Source organism: Zootoca vivipara, chromosome 6 (genome assembly GCF_963506605.1).
Source record: "Zootoca vivipara chromosome 6, rZooViv1.1, whole genome shotgun sequence".
Classification (NCBI taxonomy): domain Eukaryota; kingdom Metazoa; phylum Chordata; class Lepidosauria; order Squamata; family Lacertidae; genus Zootoca; species Zootoca vivipara.
Window position 1 is genome coordinate 67,059,566 of NC_083281.1, and position 13,771 is coordinate 67,073,336.

The 13,771-nt window shown below is 44.5% G+C and overlaps 1 protein-coding gene across 2 annotated transcripts in view; it reads left to right on the plus strand.

The window, feature by feature from the left end:
- The window catches only part of ZNF423 (zinc finger protein 423), a 312,821-nt gene that overhangs the window by 154,271 nt on the left and 144,779 nt on the right, over positions 1-13,771 (plus strand). The gene's annotated exons all lie outside the window — the stretch shown is intronic.

Sequence of the window (13,771 nt, forward strand, 5' to 3'; positions counted from 1 at the left end):
CAGCCCCAGCGGACGTGCATCTTCGCCTCAGAGCTGCTCTTCCCCCCACCCGCGCTGTTGTCGTCTTCGCCGCCGCCTCTCCCTACCGGGACTGCAGGCAGAGGAGGCTTGAAACCCCCCCCCCAAAAAATTTCCCCTCCCACCTACTCAAACCGCGAGGCGACTCCATCTGGAGCCCTACATCACGAGGGGCTGAGAGGAGGAGGCGGCAGAGCGGGAAGAGCAGGAACCCGTGCCGTCGCCGTCGCCTCCCTCCCGGCCGCCCCCCAGGGAGCAGCTCCGCCGGAACTGAGAAGCCAAAGGGCGGCTCGGGGGTGGGGGGCAGAGCAAAAGCCAGGCACCCTCCCGAGTGTCTATGAGGAGAAAACGGGGGAAGAGGGAAGAGAAACCCGGCTCCATCAAGAGAGCGGCTGTTGCGCTTCGCCTACTTCCCCCTCAGGCTCACTCCGCGTCCCTTTCGCCCGCTCGCTCGCCCACCTCCCGGATGCAGCCGAGGAGAAGAAGGGAAGCGGGGGGCGGCGGCTCCCCAGTGCCGCCTCACTCACTCTCGGAGACAACAGCAAAGCCCGCCAAAAAAATATCCAGCGCTGCTCCGTCCCGGCACCAACTTTGCCGGCGGCGCCTGTAGGGCTTTCCTACCTCCTCGGCGGGCTTCCTCCTCCTCCTCCTCCTCCTGCATCTCACTTCCCCGTCTGGCCGCTGTGCCACCGCCTCCCTCAGCCTCATTCGAAATTGAAATCCCCTGGCCAAGGCCGCCAGCGTGGCTCCAGCGCCCCGGCCTCCGCCTGCAGCCCCGCCCCCGGTTTTGACCCTCGGCCAATCGCAGGCTCCATAACTACTGTCAGCGGCTAGTGTCGGCGGCGGCTACGCGGGCCACATGATGAGGTCTGGCGGACCGGATTAGGCCCCCGGGCCTTGCGTTTGACACCCATGCTATAGAATCATAGAGTCATCTAATCCAAATCATCTGATCAATACAGGATCAGCGGTTCAGGATGCAGTTATAGTATTCCTAACAGATAGCCATCCATCCTCAGCTTAGGTGCCTCCAGCAAAGGAGAGCCCACCACCTCCCCAAACAGTTTGTTGCATTTTCAGACAGCTCTTACCCCTGCTTCTCTTTTAGCACCGTGAGAGTCTGTTCTGTTGTTGTTGCTGTTGTTAAATCAAGTTTCTAGTCCTCATGAATGTGTATATAAATTAATGGGCATTGCCACTGCATTTTCTAAAGGCAAATGTGTTCCATGGTCATCTTTTGGATAAAGAAGACATGGGGGGCAGAATGAAAAAAATATATAAAGCCACTGTGGCCTTTGCTATTTCTAACCCCAGTTTTTAAAGGATTGACTTTCTGATATACAAAAGAAAATCAGAATCAGAATTATGCCCCTATAGTGATGTAGATTTCCATACATTATTCTGTGTCTTCTAGTCAGGGAGAAATACCATATTTTTGAATGTGCCACATTCTTATAAGCCATCCTGGCCTGGTTGTTAGGCAAGAGTAATACAATACTTTAAATCCCCAAATTTCAAGGCTGGATGTATCTGCTCTCTCTCTCTCTCTCTCTCTCTCTCTCTCTCTCTCTATATATATATATATATATACTGTATATGGCAATTAGCAGGGTCCCCTGTGTGCTGGCTAGACCCACTGCTATGTGCAATGTGTAAATTACCCCAGACAAGATGTGAGCAGGGCCCTGGACCCCTGCTTCATCATCTGCCATGCAGTCCATTGAGCCAAATGGTACCTCCCTTGTAGGGACCATGAAAAAGGCTCCGAATAAGCCTGATTCAGCTGGGAATGATTGTTGCACAGACTTCACTGGTATTATAATGAGGATGCAGTGTCATCAGAAGAAAGATTGTACTTGTCACTTGAGCTCATCCACCTTTGGAAAGAAGAAGAAGAAGAAGAAGGATAAAATTCCTGTCAGAGGAGCCTTTGCGATGTATTATTGGTTCCTCCTGTCAAAAACAAAAGGAGAGAAAAGGCCAGAGATCTGTTGGAAGAAGGAACTTGTTTTTTTCTACAAAGTGTTTTGTTGTGCGATGCAAGATGAGTCTTCAGATCACAGGCGTCAGGTCATTGCTGCTTATACATGAAAGGCCTCTGATAGTACACACCTCTTGCAAGCTGAGTGCTGATTCAAGAAGAAAGGAGGTCTTTTAACAGGTGCCAGGGATTTCTGTTTGTTTGCTTTTGGTGGCTTTTTTTATTTTTTAAAAAATCAATCTCTCATTAAAAGTGACAGATTCTCTTTCCTAAAGAAGCAGGTAACAGATCCATACATCAGGAGCGTAAAGCTTTCCCAAGCAAGCAGGCAGTTCCTGCTTTCACCTTTCAGGACATACCATAATCTATTCTATGCTCTCCCCCACCTCAGAGCCTGCTCTCTCTGTCCCGGGTTAATAAGAGGAGGAATTTAAGCTATTTTCCTTTAAAGTTCATATTCCCATCCCAACCCCAGACTGGATTAGGTGGTATATACAGTACATGCAAGGCAATATTTTTGAAAGTGGTTTGTTTGTTTGTTCTCTATGTGTTTGGATGCCTCTTGGGATACCACCACCAAACTTGACATGAAGGTTCCCAAGGTGGAATCAAGATGGTGACTCAAAACATCACTTTGGCAGTACTTTGCCCCTTTTAGGGCATAGGTTTGGCTGCCTCTCAATATATTGTTGCTAAATTTGGCGTGAGAATTTCTGAGGTGGGAGCGGAAGACTTCACTGTCATTTGGACACCAGACACTATTTTGAATCATGATGGTGGACCCAAACGTGACTTTGGCTTGGCCACCTCTCGAGAGATTGTCGTCAAACTTAGCATCAGGGTTCTCAAGGTGTGCATGTGTGTGTGTGAGAAAGGGGTGTGTGTGTCTTTATTAATGTTTGTATGCCTGGCACCATTTTGGATCAAAACAGTGAACCAAAATGTTACCTTGGCATGACTTCACCTGGTTTTTGGTGCAACAGGTCCAAACTCACAAACTGCACCTGTGATTAGATGTCGAGGACTTGAAGGATACTGATGAATGTACTCCAGAGGGAGAGGAGCTGGAGTCTGACTCAGAAGACGGGGACCTATACTGGCTAGGATGCAAGGGTTGGAGGCAGGGGAAGCTTCAGAGATGCAAGGTGGAGCACAGGATGGGTTGGAAGAAGATGAGGAAGGCAAGTGAGGGCCAGGTGCTTCCTCACTCTCTTATGCACCACTCTCTCCCAGAACCAGGAGTGGATTGAAAAAGGATGAGCGGAGGAAGGTTTTATGTAGGCATAGTCTGTGGGTTCGTGTGCGCAGCCTGTCAGGGGAATGCAAATAAACTGATGGAGAGGAAATGGTCCCCTGTTGCTGCAACTGCTCCATAGAGTGCAGACCTGGGAATAGTTGAAGATGCTAGACTGATGTGTGTAGGTTTCCAGAGCTGCAGAAATGGCTGTGTTATCTATCTCTTGCGTGTATTTCTTTGGTCGGGGGACCTTGACATCAGGCAACCCAGTACATTTCTTAGGGTATATCTGCAAAGGGCAATTGGGGTGTGGGACTGATGGGATTGTACTGTGCACCTAATTTCTGCAGGTCAACAACGCTGGCGATGAGTTCAGGAAAAGCTTAGATTGTGTGGTCAGCACGGCAGCTAGAATATTCAGCTATAATTTCTGTGTTTTGTAGGTTAAATCATATGCACCCATTCAGCAACCTCCCAGTGCAGGACAAGCAAATGGTAAAGTGAGAGACACAGGATGATAAGCTTCCTTTGATTATGCCAGAGTGCATTTGATCACCTTACAACCCCGATGCACCACTAAGTGCAAAATGCACATGATGCAGAATTGGCTGTGTTGGAGTGTCTTAATGGTTAATGTAAGATAGTCAGGTTTTTTTAATTACTTGTACTTAATTAAAAATGATACTAACTACAGCAGTTAGCATATACTTGGCAACAAATGAAAGTTTTAGTAGCAGTGGTAAGCATGCTGGGATCAATCAAGAGGTAACAATGCCCACAAGGGGTACTGCGCATGGCTGACAATGCGCCTCATTAAGATGTGGCTAGCTGTGCCCTACCAAATGGTCTGGGAGCATGTGGCATGCAGCATCCATTGATGAAGCTAGGCAGACCCTTGGATGAGAAACCACTAGGAACTCAACGTGTGGCCAGTGTAGTGTAATGGCTAGAGTGTTGGACCAGGGTTCAAACCCCCATTCAGCCATGAAGTTTACTGGGTGAACTTGGGTCAGTCACCATCTCTTAGCTCACAGGGTTGTTGTGAGGATGAAATGGGGAGAAGGAGAACTATGTACACCACCTTGATATCCTTGGAAAATAAAGGTGGCATAGAAATGTAATAATATCACAAGTGCAACCGATAAGAAAGTGTTGTAGTGTATCCTATCCTCCCCTAGTTCAAGAAGCTGAATCTTCTTGTAGTTGGGTTTGCGGGGGTACCCTTTTCATATCCCAAGAAAGTTCCATTCAGCTCATGCATAGGAGGTGGAAAGCCCTGGCATGTGGGAGCAAAACCACCCTCCTGCCCTCCCCTGGGCACTGAGGAGTTCCCAGGGGATATCACAGTATGTTCTGTATCCAAAGTAGTGCTTAATAAAGTCATTTAGCTACATTTAGCTACATTGTCGCACCAGCAGAATGTTATTGATGCTGTTAACTTGTTGCACAATATATTGCACAATCTGTTACATTTTGAGTTTCCACTAGTGCAACTGTTCCTCTGGATTCCTCTGTTGCACAACATTAAGAACTGACCTGTCTGCTAGCGCAAGAGTCCACGTAGAGGGGTTTGCTTTGGCTCCATGTGTGTCTATGCAAAGTGCTCCACCCTCAGAAACAGCTTGGTCCTCTGTCCACTCCGCCACCCCTGCCTATCCCAGTGATGGGCACAAGGTTAGCACCTAAATATTTGTGAGAAGTTCCGTGTTTTTCGGTGATGCCATTGAGCGGCACACTGTTTTCTACCAACATGCTGGCAGGCGTAGAGGCTGAGTTGCCGACCCTTTTGCAAAATGAAAGGAAGAAAAACAAGCAAAGAAAGGATCACAGAGTTGCTCACATGTGTGTTAGTGGAGGAAATGGGTGAGGAATAATAATAATAACAACAACAACGACAATAACAATAACAATAACAATAACAACAGCAATAATACGTAGATAAGCCTAAAAGAATTCCATCGAAATTGGCTGAGTTATTATTGATTCACAGAACACGACAAAACATCACTGCATGAATTAGCAAACAGCTGTTTCTAATTTGAGTTTAGAACTGTACACAGAGGAACTTGTTTTAGTGTTCACTCCTTTCATTTATAATGAATTTTAATCACCGCTACAGGTGAGAAAAATGTAGAAACAAGCTTGTATCTTGTGGAAGAAACAAAGGAGAGACAGATGCTAACAGATTTACAGTCTGTGATAAAAGGAATGTTTTGGTACACTTTACATGTAATTAGGGTGCAGCTGTTTGCAGTCCCAAGTCCACGATGCACAGCAGAATATAGTGTCTGCTGCTGTTCCAAAGGGAGTGCATGAAAACAGTGATTCAACCCTGAAAGCATTTAGTTTATTCCTAGATCTAACATAAAACTTTTCTCCTCCACCCCTCTCTGAGTCATTTTATTGCAGTGTGATGCTTGCTAAATAAGATTGATTTTTGCAGGATAATTGCACACAGATTGTGACTTAACTTTTATATTTATATCTGTATCAGGGCTGCGAAATGTAATCAATTTATCGGTTAGATTAATTGATTAACTACAGAATCTTGCGCATTACTCAGAAATCAGCCCTGCTGAGTTCAATGGATTCACGCCCTGGGGAAGCTTGTGTGCAATGCAATGTATATTTTATTTGTATGCTAACCGGAACCATCAGGCTTTTAAAAAAGCAAACAAACCACCCTGTTCAGGCTGCCTTGGAACAGGCGGCATATAAGTTCTTTTAAATGCAGAGAATAAACTGCACAGAATAAATACATAAAATAAACCTTTTAATTGACTACAGATCTATCCCTGATTACTCAAGTGGTAGATTTATTTTCCTTTCTTTATTTTTTTAAATACAAAAGCTTAAAACTGCAGATGGCAATTGATATTGTTAAAGAGGTATCCTCCTGTTTCTCTTTAACACAGACACAAATTCAATGGATAGAGTGATAATTTAATTGGCTAAAATGCATATGATTAATCAATCAAAAGTCATTTAATCTGGTTGCAGCATTACTGTGTTGCTGGTAGGTAAAAAAATAGGATGGAAATTTTGAACAATTACCCATATGAGTTTTAGTCAATTACATTATTACTCTATCCATTGAATTTACATACAGATTTACAGGCACAAGGACCCAGATACAATGTCTTCCATTTCTAAGTAGGGGTGGGACAGGTTTCTGTCTGAAGCCCTGGAGAGCTGCTGCTGGTCAGTGCAGACAATGCTGGTTGTAGACAATGAGCTGGCTGGACCAAAGGTCTAGCTTGGGACTAGGCAGCTTTCCTATCCCTGTGACTTCCATGCCTTGTTTACAGGACACCATATTGTCCATCCACATTGGCATTCAGTGAATTCAGTGAATCATTTGTGCCAAGTTACTAACAATGATTCCTATGTTACTAACAAAGATTCCTATGTTCCAAAGCAGGGTACCGTAGTTACATGTGCTGCAAGCTTAGGAAGGAGGGAGTTTAGGGTGAATGACTTATAACAACTTGGTTACTCAAAAATGTCAGGTTTACTAATTAACATGTGGGGATATTTCTAGTGTGCAGCATCACAGGGAATGTTGTTAACCACTATCTTGCCCACTTTCCAAGCTGCAATGCTGGGATTTTGAAGTGTGGATTGCATTTATGTTACCTTCCAGAGCTATCAGTAAGACACTAATCTTCCCTCCCCCCCCCAAAAAAAAGCCTGCAGTAGAGAGAATATTACACACATGGACTGTATTGAAGGGCTGTTGTGGGTAACTCTCAGCTTCAACCCCTCTGTTGCACACAATATGGATATGGAATGTCCACCTAGTCCCAATCTATCTCTCCTCTACTAGAGGAGGAATCATTTTCAGAGATTCCACATTTTCCTCTTTACTCAAGACCTGAGTTTCAAAGAGCATGAACTTCTGTTTTTGCTTGTACTTGGCGAGGTTGGAAGTGGAACCTTGCTGCCAAATTGCTGCAGTGATAAAATCCTGGATTTCTACATTGTTTCCTATGAGTAGCTGTCATTTTTTCCACTCACTCTTAATAAGATATAGTTGCGGTGTCAAAAGTAACCAGGAAATCTGGTCTGCAGACGAAGGAACTGTCAGTCTGGCCCTTTCCTGTGTGTGTGGTGTCGTGTGTTTAAAGCCTCTTAATAGTCCACAGGAGAGGATGAGTAATATAGTGAAATAAATTACTAAAGGTATGACTTCGGAACATAAGGAGTTCAGGCTATTTGGTCTATCTAGCCCCGTGTTGTCTGTACTGATTTGCAGACGCTCTACATGGTCTTAAGGCCTGCCACTGGATCCTCCTCCTACTGGATCTGCCTGGTGCCAACGTTGTCATCATTTTGACGCTAGACAAAAGACATTTGGGCAGATATTATCTCTCCCCGCTTTAATCAACCCAGATACTGTGTTCATCATCTGAGGCCCTTCTTTGTGTACCTTCTCCTAGGGAGGTGCAGAGGATGGTGACATTAGTTTATACATTTTCAGTGGGGCCTCCCCAATTGTGGAATGCTCTCCCCAGGGAAGCACTCCTGCTGCCATCACTACCACATTTTTAGGCACCAAACAAAAGCTTTCTGATTTACCCAGGCTTATGGTTTTAAACTGGGAGGGCAGTTAGTTATGTCATTGGCTTCTGTTGTTATTTTATTTTTACTGTGTAAATTGTTTTGAGAGGCTTGAGTGCAGAAAGTGTAAATAATAAAAATAAGAATGCAACATTGTAAAGTCCGTTTCAGTAATTTTATTACTGTGTGTTTTATTTGCTTGTAAACTGCTTTGAAAGTTTTAAGTGGGAAGTGATATACAGATTTAAGAAACATAACCTAAACTTGTCTCCTGGAGTTGCCTGGGAGTGAATTTGGGAGCTTCTGCATGCAAAGTTACCAAATTATGCTCCCTCCCATTTATATCTGTCAGACATGACATTTTCTCAACATGGATGTGGAGGTATGCCATGATGTCTGAAACTGATGCAAGTGGACCGCCCTGAGATCTTTTGATCAAATAAATCAAAGGTTCATCTTGGTCTTCCACATAAAGGGACAACCATATGCCCCCAGGAAGCACAGCAATAATTCTCCCCTTGTCGTGGCTCCCCAGGAACTGGCATTCTCATAGGCACATTGCCTCTGAATCTGGGGGTAACATGCAGAGCCACTCGCACTGCCAGACTCCCTCACCCACCCAATGTTGATAGTTAAAGACTTAGTCTCTTAATCAAGTTGTTTCAAGTCCCAGATCACTGAGTAATCACAATACTGTAAATCTAAAGTTGGAAGGGGAAGCATGAATAGACAATGCAAATTTATTTTAAAAAGTAAACAGAAAACACATCAGTGTTACACTTAATTTAAAACATGGAAACCTAAACATTTGGTTTCTGCAAACGTGATTTGCATTAATTCACACTTGGCAGAGTGGTGTCATCAGACACCTTATGTGGTGCGAAGGTTTACCCAGCAGTGCATTTGATTTTAATCAGAGAGTCCTTGTAACACAATCCAAAGTTGGGTTGAACCACTGGTAACATTGCCTTTCCTTCTTCCTCCCCAGTCTTGCAAATAATAATAATAATAATAATAATAATAATAATAATAATAATATGTTGCTTTTCCATTTAGCTTGCGTATCTGTATATTTGAATTCAGTCAGCTGTGGGATATCTGTGGCTTGAAACAGTCAAACTCTTGTCCAGTGTTATAGAAGTTATTCTGCCTGGTCACCTGTAAAACCATTAGGTAAAGGGACCCCTGACCGTTAGGTCTGGTCGCGGACGACTCTGGGGTTGCGGTGTTCATCTCACTTTATTGGCCGAGGGAGCCGGAGTACAGCTTCCGGGTCATGTGGCCAGCCTGACTAAGCTGCTTCTGGTGAAACCAGAGCAGCGCACGGAAACGCCGTTTACCTTCCCGCTGCAGTACTTGCACTTTGATGTGCTTTTGAACTGCTAGGACTGGGACCGAACAATGGGAGCTCACCTCGTTGTGGGGATTCGAACCACCGACCTTCAGATTGGCAAGCCCTAGACTCTGTGGTTTAGACCACAGCGCCACCTGCGTCCCATTAGAGCCATTAAAATACCTTTACTGTCAAGTGATAACTAAACATCCCTGAAGGGGAACTCCCTTTCCCTGTTGGCACTACAGCTCTAGGTAGAGAACCTGGTAAAGTCTGCACAGCCTTCAGCAAAGTAGCTTAATCAGGGCCAGCTCTAAGGCAAGGCTGGGTGGCGCAATGCGCTGGGCCGCCAGGGGGGCTGCCACATTGTGCGCGGCGCCCACCAGACAGCCGCGCTGCAAAACGGGGCGGGGTGGTGGTGCCGGAGGGATCTTCGCACCACGGCTCCAGGGCGCCAGATACGCTTAAGACGGCCCTGAGCTTAATCAAAGAAAGAATTCGATCCACTGAAAATGCTGGTTGCACAAAGGTCCTAAGTGAGGTAAGGGCTACAATTCTCTAAATCTGGCTGAAGCCTGCATTGCTTTGGAAAATTACACTGCTGCCCACTCTCCTGGGTGGTGGTGGTAAGTGCATTAATTAACTAAGTATTTATAACCCTCACTCTCCACTGAATATTTCAGTTGAGAGTAGGGAGCAATGAAATAAAAACATATAAAAGGAAATAGAATATTACAATATGCAAAAATTACAAAACAAGCCCTTAAATAACACAAATGGACAGCTCCAGCATAAACCAAGCAAAGCTGAGCTGAACTGTGGCAAAGACAGCAATTAGATTTTCCCATTTGACCCATTATTTGGGTAGCAAAAACAGGACATCCAACCGTCTCAAACAACCAAAGAGTCTTAGCAACCGTTCATGTCTGTCTTTATTATAAGTTAGGAAAGCAGACCATGTCATATTCGATGCATGGTCCTCATTGGTTCCTGCGTAGGTTTTTGTTCAGAGTCAACGTTAATCTGAAAGATAAATGTTGCACATATGTAATTTATATGACAATTTGGGCCAAATTGCTCTTATTAGATGAAGAAATGCATTTATGGGATTCATCCCTTCTGGAATTAGTTCCTCAGTGATGAAGATGAATGCACGCAGGCATGTAAAATGCACTGAGCGTTAAGTTGCTAAATGACTGCTCTGTTTAGTGATTGATTATCGAGTTCCTTCGTGGAAGCTCCGTGACCTGTGCATCTATCCTCAAGAAGGTTTGCATTCACAAACCTGCTTAGTGTTCTTCACCCACCCTCCTAATTAAACCTTTATTGAATTTCATCCCCCTTTTTCATACTTGCTGATGCTAGCCTGTGGTTGATGACAAAGGCCTTCCTTTGCATCAACCAATCACATGGTTCCTCTGTTTTCAAATAGTCCCACTCTGCAGGATTAGCCACTTTTAATGACTTTAATCTCCTTTTGGAGAAGTGACCCCCCCCATCCTGCTTCATTCCTTTGATTGCATTAATGTGGAATCATTATTCCATTGGAAAAGAAACCTCATCTGAATTTAACAGTATCACTCTTACTAGTGCATGGTGTGGGGAAAGTGGATAGAGAGAATTTTTTCTCCCTATACCAGAACTGGGAGCCACCCAATGAATCTGAATGTTGGAAGATTCAGGACAGACAAAAGGAAGTACTTCTTCATGCAGTGCAGTGTTAAACTGTGGAACTCACTCCCACAATATGTTGTGATGGCCACCAACAAACTTGGGTGACTTTAAAAGAGGATCAGACCAATTAATGGAGGATAAGGTTATCACTGGCTATGGTCTACCTCGGTACCAGTTACCAGGATTCATAAGTGGTGAGAGGCATTGTTGCACTTCCTATAGGCAGCTGGTTGGCACTGTGAGAATAGGTTGGTGAAGAACAAGATGGGGTTTTGTTCTGATCCAGCAAGGCTTTTCTCATGTCCCTCCTTGCAATATACCAGGCCAGCTACAATGCTCTTCAATACATATCTCACTCCTAATTCAAAGTGCTGTTGTTGACCTTTAAAAGCCATGGCTGAGAATCTGTGACTAAAGGGTTGCATGTGGCCTTCTGGACTGTGGGCCGACTCACATTTATCTGGACCTTTCCATTGGAAATCTGGCCCTACCCACCCACCCTAGTGTGCGACTCCAAAGGGAGTTTTTCCATTGGCAGAAAAATGGTACCCTACCCCTATTTTAAAGCCATCCATGGCTGAGGACCAAGGGCTGCTTGTTTCCATGTGTGCTTGTTGTTGTTTAGTCATTTAGTAATGTCCGACTCTTCGTGACCCCATGGACCAGAGCACGCCAGGCACTCCTGTCTTCCACTGCCTCCTGCAGTTTGGTCAGACTCATGTTGGTAGCTTCGAGAACACTGTCCAACCATCTCGTCCTCTGTCGTCCCCTTCTCCTTGTCCCCTCAATCTTTCCCAGCATCAGGGTCTTTTCCAGGGAGTCTTCTCTTCTCATGAGGTGGCCAAAGTATTGGAGCCTCAGCTTCAGGATCTGTCCTTCCAGTGAGCATTCAGGGCTGATTTCCTTCAGAATGGATAGGTTTGATCTTCTTGCATCCATGGGACTCTCAAGAGTCTCCTCCAGCACCATAATTCAAAAGCATCAATTTGGCGATCAGCCTTCTTTATGGTCCATGTGTGCTTACCTGTCAGGTATTTACACCTTCTTAGGTATGGTGGGTGGCTACCGGGAACAGGGGCGCCTTGATCACGGTACACTGATTCTCTTTCTAGACAGGCTCACCTGGTGCATTGCGGTGTTTGGGTGTTAGGCAAAGACCTCTTTATTTCCACTAGCTTATTAGTAGTTTGAACACTGTTTTCAAAATGTCTTTTGCTTTTTGTCTTTACTGCTTTGTTCAATATTTTGTACTCTTCAGTGTATCTTGTATTTTTTTAAATGTAAACCTCCCTGGCTATTTTATTTGAAGGAGGGTATAGAAATACCTATAATAGGTACTCCTATTAGCACTATTATCAATATTAATAATTAATAGTAATACAACACCCATATAAAAACATAATCAAACATTAAAAACCTCCCGATACAACATGGCCAATAGTCAGGGATAGTGGATGTTAAATTCTGGAAGACAACAGGCTGTTCTAGATCACTGATATTCAACTGGGTGGTTGGAGACTCTTAAGTAACATAAAGCAGATTGTACACTGCCATTTTTCTTACTTTCCTTGTTTAGGTTTTTCTTTAAGGATACAGCAGGAGGAGAAAGAAATTAATAGTGGGTTCTGTAGTTGAAGGTTGGTGTTAAAGGTGGGTCCAAGTCTGAAAGCATTGCAAACAGCTGGTCTCGACTGGAAACATGGTGCAGATGGAATGCAAGGGGACCAAATTTTTATACTGGGTTCTTACTCATTTAAAGACTGGATTGGAGGCCATTCTATTCCTGAGTAATTCCTAAAAGAACACAACAATGTCAGAAGATTCTGTTGCTTTGCTAGCCACCTGCGTTGGCTCTGAGCCATGGTGCCTGAACCCCAACTCTCCCAAGATTTCGTTTCCTCAGTGGCCAGCTCCTTGCAGGTCGCAGTCCTTGGCACACTTTCCTGGGAGTGAACCCCATAGGACTTATTTCTGAGTAAACGTGCATAAACTTGCTCCGGCAGAGTCAGGGCTACTTTAAAGCAATCACTGTGTTTTAAGAGCAAGGCATTTTAAAGTGTTTTGCAAATGTACAGCCCTCAGTTCTTGCAGTTCTTGTATTTTTAAGTGATGGCTTGATTGACTCCTGTTGTTCTAATAATATTACGGTGGTGTAATATTTTAAAAATATGGAAACACATTGAGAGCCAATTCGCCATTTGTTGCCCTAGTTTAAAAGCCCCCTTGTGCCTCCCTGGTCCCTTCTCCCCCTCTTTGCCTGCATCCCCCTTGAGGAGCCCAGCTGGCATGAGCTGGGAATTAGTGTGTGCAGTGGTTTGCTGGTCCTTCCCTGCTGAATGTAATCCAGGGAGCAAGCAGCCAGCTGAATCCTTCCAGTCAGAAGAGCCCATTAATTCAAGTCCTTTGGGGGGGGGGGAGAGGCAGCCTCCCCCTTTCTTGCTTGGTGAGAAAGGCCCCCTGTGATTGTAGCTGGCGTGAGAGCGAGACAGAGACTGTCCAGGGCAAGGCTTAAAGCTTGCTCATTATGGGGAGTGCCGTTGATTTACAATCTGCAGAGTTAGGTTTAATTTCTCATCTGCACAAGGTATGATCGTAAGCTGAGGGTGGGGGTGGGGGTAGGGAATGAATTTCAAAAGTAAAAAGTAAAAAATAATTTAAAAATATATTTTCTATTGAACACTTACCAGATCTTTCTATGGCGTGTGTGTGTGAGAGAGAGCACACCACATTCTTCATTTGCTTCATAAAAAAACAAACAACCCAAGCCAAACCACGTTATACAGCTTTCTGATGGAGCTATGCCCAAAGCAGTTTACAATAGGTACTGGCGGTAAAAAGGAATCAAATGAAAAGGAGGTGGGATGGACTAAAATGCAACAATAATTTTTTTGTAATAAAGTTGGAAAAAGATTAGACTAACGTTAAGTGCAACCCCAAGGTTTAGGTAATAAGGCAAGGCCTTAATCTT